Below are 6,295 nucleotides of genomic sequence, written 5' to 3'. Positions count from 1 at the left end.
TGCTGAAATTCATTAATGCTTAACAAGTGTGTTTGATGAAACACCAAAAACTCTTTAGAGGTTATTGCCATCAGTTAAATTCCACTTAGTCCTAAACAAGATCCTACTGAGGAAATCTGATCAGGAAGTCATTGTAAAGGCTTAAACTCCAAAAGTAGCACGTCATGGAATCAATAGAAGTGTTGATGTACTAATGCTTCCCCAAGTGGCCCACTCCTCAGATTGGAGGTTTCCCCCATTCGACAACATATTTCTGCATATCCATTTTCCCAAAATTTTAAGCGTCTAAAATCGATTTTCTCCACACGCACGCACGCACAAAAGCGTACTGCTTTAGTCTGTTTTTCTGTAAGGACTAGCTCGATGTCTACTCGGTTCATGGATTTTCTCCATGTTCAGCGTTATCTCTGTGTCTTGATGATAATGGGGACATGCTTCGAGCTAGAACTTGATGGGGGAGAAGGATCGAGTTTCAATAATGGAGGGCAACCTCATGGGAACTGGTGCATTGGTTGTTGGGGGGTCTCTCAAAGGCCTACGTTGCCCGTCGTGGTTTGATGAGGGCCATAGCCTAGTAGTGCTCATTGGTGCCCCATGAAGGGTGGATTCGTAAGGAGGTTCTCTATATGCGCCCATGTAAAGGCCTTCGAAGTCACTTCTATGCGGCCAGGCAGTTTCCTGTGGTTTCCCAAGGCTGTCGTGAGCCCTCATGGATATCTGGAGTCTCCCACAATCTATAGGATGTTGCCACGGCTCTCTCAGAGGTCCTTTAGCTGCTGCTGGTGGGGAAAACCCTGGTGATCCAGTGAGCCCTCACTATCAGGAAGGAGCTTTGGGAGGGGTGGCAGAAACTCATCTTCTAATGTTCTATTAATTAAATGCCACGTTAGTATTGAGGTTGTATTAATTAAATGCCACGTTAGTGGCATTTAATTAATTAATATCTGAATATATATACATCAGAATACACGACATTCACACGGTTCTCGTGAGTAGGCATCCCAGGCCTATGAAGTGGACATTCATAACAGGCAGCCACAAGAAAAAATTTCACACGAAAATAGTTTCAAACATGTAGACATTTGTGCATGTGCACTTTGTTATGAACAAATCTCCGAGTCATGGAACATGTATAGCACTGGCATTTTCGAGCATAGGTTTGGCACATGCAACTTCATTGATGTGCTTGATCTCCTTGAAGGGCCCATAATATCGGATAGAAAGCTTAGGGCATGCTCCCTCTTTCCTTTGGCACCTTGTCAAGCCTTGCTTTCTTAAATTTCAGCAATACCTAATCATGTTCTTTAATGTCCATGTGCTTTCTATGCTTGCGGCAACCTTTTTATGCTTATCTTGAGACCTAGCAATGGATGTCTACACTTGTGTAAAGTCAATATCAAGATTTTGAACATATTCATCAGCAATAACAAAGATCTCATCCTTGGTGTGAAGGATGGGTGGAAAGATTACTTTGCCATAAATATTTCCCATGGATGCATGTACCATGTTATTGTAGGCAAACTCTATAATACACGTCTCTCGGTCTTTCGATCTACAACATAGTACTTTAGAAGATCTAACATAGCTGAATTTGCGACCTCACTTTGGCCATCCGTTTGTGGATGATAAGCTGATGCAAAATCCAATTTAGTATCCATGTTGTCAAAGAGAGCCCTCCAAAAGAGGCTCACCAATCATGGCATCTCTATCTCTCACAATGGACTTCGGCATACCATGGTGCTCAAACACTTGTGTTAGAAATATCCTCACCATATGTTCAGGTTTAATGGTTTTCTTGACAAGTACTTTGAAGATGGAAGTACTTTCACTAGAAAATTTATGTGGAGATATTTGATTTTTGAAGGATCTTTGGCTTTAAATTGTCTTAACACAGTTTCTTGCACAAGAGAAAGAGAAGAGGAAGAAGACTATGCAAGGGTCGGTTTGGGAACTAGCAATCAACCAACCCCAATGAGGGTTAACTCCTCGATGTGAGGCCGCTAGGGGCTCACTCCACCTCCAATGGTGTCACTCAACTGGAGCTCCCACAAGCTAGGAGAGGAGTAAAGAGAGAAGGAGCTATGGAGAGCTCAACTCCTACTCAATGCCTTCATGTGTGCAAGAGTGGAAGAGAGAGAGAGAGAGAGAGAGAGAGCAAGAAGAAGAAGAGAGAAAAAATGAGATTCTCACCTACATGCACACACCACAATCAAGCAAGCAAGCATAGACATGCACCAGCTCACCACCACCATAGCCACAAGAGAGTGAGAGAGGGAGAAAGGGAGAACTCAATTGTGATGATGGGATTGTGCCTTTTCATATTTCATAAGTTACTTATATACACGAGCTCTCTTTTCACAATGGCCAACCGCCCATTCGACAATTGGGGGCCCAAAATTGATTCTTCTAGCTCTATGTACACCTAGGCTCATTCTCATGGCTGGCATTACACAAGTCATAAGCTCAGTCATTCCATATATCTTTTACATGAAGCGCTTAGCGCAGTTACATCAAAATGAGTTACATGAAGCATAACCATGATTAAAAATAATGTTAACCAACGTGGTTAACATACCTTATCTCAAATTTAGGTCCATCCTCGGAGTTGCAATTGGAATTAACGGTAGTAGATAGAGTAGGTCGTCTGGACGAAATCGTATCGCGATTTCGGATATGGAGGGGATCTTTGAAAGGCCTTGTAGCTCATCCAGAAGGGTGTGGAATTGCTACCCGTTGGCATTCATCGCATTGTTGGCATCTCCAAACATAGTCGGACACCACAGTCCAACCCTGGTAGGATTTTTCGAGCAATGATTTTTTGTCATGAAGTGTCCTCCTACGATTCCAAAGTGGGCTTGCTAAAAAATAGAGACGTATTCATCCTCGTGGATACATCGCCTCATGATTCCTTCTTTTCCTTGCCTATAGAGTTGCCCTGCAATCAATTGATAGGGGGTAGCTTTTTGATGAGGCGTCTTGCTCTGTCCTTGTTAATTGGTGCTTCGGTGGGTAGGTCATTAGCTAAGAAGTGTGCAACTTCTTCTCCCTATTCATGAACCAAACAGAGCTAGAATAGGGGGCATCTGGCAGATCATCATCGACACCCACCGGTGGCTCTCCATTAGGAACGTGTGACATATGGTCAGCCAATACATGTTGTGAGCCTTTTCGTACCATGGTGGCAAAGTCAAATCATAAAAAAATTAGAAGCCATATGGTAATTCTGCCAGTGGTACACGGTTAATTTACCAAGTAGAGAAGAGCTTCATGGTCGACAAAGGAAATGAACTTGGTCGCCAAAAGGTAATGGCAAAACTTTTTAACAGTGTAGACCATGGCCAACCCTACGTGGTGGTGTAGTTCCGCTTTGTATCATTTAATTAGCACAATTGGCAAACCTAACAGGGAAATCCCTATTGTATTTTCCAGGTTGAGCAATTATCCAACCAATTGAAAAGGCAGAGGCGTCTATGTGAACATGGAATATGATCTCCCAATTAGGGGATCTCAAGATAGGAGCGCTTGCCAATATCTTTTTAGGGTGTCATACGCTTGTTGGCACTCCTCCATCCATTCAAAAATCACTAGGAGTCCATAAAGGGGACGAGCAATGTTGGTGTACATGAAGATGAAGTGCCTAACCAACATGTCCCCATGAATCGATGGACTCCTTTGAAATTGATAGGGGATGGCAGCTCGAGAATGACTCCACCTTGCTGTCATCTGTGGAGATTCCATGTTCTAAAACAATATGTCCCAATATCACTCCATGCCTGACCCACAATTGCCATTTTAGAGGGTTGAGAGAGATTCTGTAACGCCGACATCTCTCTAGCACTTTCCTTAGACACCCCAAATGTGCTTTCCAAGCAGAGTTGACACAAAGGTCATCCATGAAGACTTCGAGGAAATTTCGGAGATATTCCTTATAGGCTGTGCACATTAGGCATTGGAAGGTTCTTGGGGAATTGGTTAGTCCAAAAGGCATGACTCAATATGCATAGGTGCCCCATTTCGTGAACAAAAGCCATTTTATGTTGATCTTTTGGGTTGATCATAACACTTGGTTATACTCGAAAAATTTGTCAAGGAAACTGTAGGCTTCCTATCATGCCACTTATTCGAGCATATGTTCTTTGAAGGGCAATGGATAGTGGTCCTGTATCGTGGTAGCATTGACCTTTTTGAGGTCTACGCACACTCTTACTTTACCGTTCTTTTTGGGTACTATCACTGTGGGTGAAACCCACTCTATGTTCTCTAACAAAACGGTCTCCAACCTTGTAGGCCCTAAAGTGTTTGACTTGTTTAGTCTCTTCAATCTTAGTGCTTTCTTCCTCCATTAGCCTTTTGGCTTCTTTTTTAGCTAGGGCCAATTTTTTGTTTTGTGCTTTGCGTGTAGAGCGGCAAAGCTTTTGTGGTTGGTGGGCTAGGGATTGGCTGTTCTTTCTAGTTTGGTGGTTACCATGTTAATCAAAATGGGAAACTTGTTGAGCTCCTTTTGCCGGACTTGGCAGAAGTAGGATTGTGTATTGACAGCTTTATCATACATAACCCAATGTTCTTCCAACTCTATCGGGAAGACATATGCTTCTTTTCTTGGGAAGCCGTTAGATTTATGTGTTTTTCAGGGGTGGTTTCCTTGCAACAGTATTTCCTCTCTGTTGCTCACAATTTCCTAGCTTGTAGCATTGGGCATGCATGCGGCGTTGACATAGAGAGATGTGAATTCTTACTCATCAGTTGTGGAAAATTTGGTACCCATGCATTTGGAAGTAGGGTAGCAAGGATATGCATCCACCAGTTCTCAGAGTCTTCTGGCTCTGGGATGGGTGAAAATTCCACACTATCCCATTCTTCATCCAGCATTTTATGGCATGTTTGACACAAATGGAGTGCGGTGGATCTAGCCGTCTACCGAGTCCTCCGTGAAGGGCCTCCCACTCATAGGATGGATCTTCCAAGTGTGCAGGTTGAGCTTTAACATTTGGTCTTTCTTTTGAATGTAGATATGATCCATGTCCTAGTCATAGATCATTTTGGTTCCCCTCATGAAGGGACATCCTAGGATGCAATCATAAGAAACATGCCACTAGCCAAAGTTTAGCACCATGAAGGTGTGTCGGAAGTTGGTTCCGAGAATCTTTATCTTCAAATTCCGCAAAATTCCTATGGGTTTTGCGGTGGCTCTGTCAACAAGTTTCACGAGTAAAGTTGTGTTATCCATGAAAGGTTTCCCCCACTTCTCCCAGCATTGCTTGGTAATAATGCTCACTCCTGCCCTGCCATCTAGGATGGCACAATGACTTGAAGGTTATCAAAAGTTAAGGGAGGAGCTGTGTTAAGTTTATCTCCTCCTTAAAAGTATTTCCCTAACTCATTTACTCGGACCGTGGGAATGCTGATGATTCCATTTGGTTCTATGAAACCATCCTCATCGGTCTCATCAGAGCTCCCTAGCTCCACTAGTTCTTCCATTTTTGCACACCAAGCCATTCTTCCATCCAATCTTTCAAATCTTTCCGCAAACTCGGGTTGCCTTGAAGTAATGTACCACAATAGGAATTTGGCTTTGTGAAGAAAGGAAGGAGGAAAGGCCCGCAATGTCTTTTGGAATGGATGCGGGTTCTTGAGTTGAATTATCCCTATTCGTGATGATTAGGCTTTTCAGAGTGTAGGGTATTGGAATATGAACTTCCGTGTCCGTTCTTTTTGGGTGATCGTTCCTTAGGGTTTTGAGATACTCCGCAACAAGATCTAGCTGGTGTAGATTTTTCATGGCTTTTGGTTCTATCTCGTGAGGGAGTGGCTCAGGGAGCGCTTGGTTATCTAGACCTCTGTCAAGCTTTTGGGTTGTCTCAGTTGATTGAAAGTTCAGTGTAGATTGACCTTCAGTCATATGTACCACTCGAGGTTCCTCCTCCAATTGGGCTTGACATTTCTTAACCAACTCCTGAGTAGCCTTCAACCTTTCCTTCTCTTCAATGGGGTTTGGGTATTTGGCTAAGTTTCAGGGTAGCCGATTGGGGTCAATTTACCCTTTCGCTTGAGGGGCTAAGGGTAGCATTTTCTCCTCATTAGATGAGGAGAATGACACATTGGTGGTTGTCCCCTCATCGGACCCACTCTTCATGACCACATGGCTATCCCCTTTGCCGATCTGTAGCCTTTTTCTTCCTCGAGCATCTAGTTGCGGGTGCTTGTTTAGGGACTTCTTTAGGGGATAAGATCCTTGCATGTGGTTTTTCTAATTTTGTGATGTAGACGCTTCAACATGAGCTACGGCTCTTATTTT

The sequence above is a fragment of the Cibotium barometz genome, chromosome 37 (genome assembly GCF_041138505.1).
Source record: "Cibotium barometz isolate CiBa-2024 chromosome 37, ASM4113850v1, whole genome shotgun sequence".
In the NCBI taxonomy this organism is placed as follows: Eukaryota; Viridiplantae; Streptophyta; class Polypodiopsida; order Cyatheales; family Cibotiaceae; genus Cibotium; species Cibotium barometz.
This window is presented reverse-complemented; position numbering follows the sequence as displayed.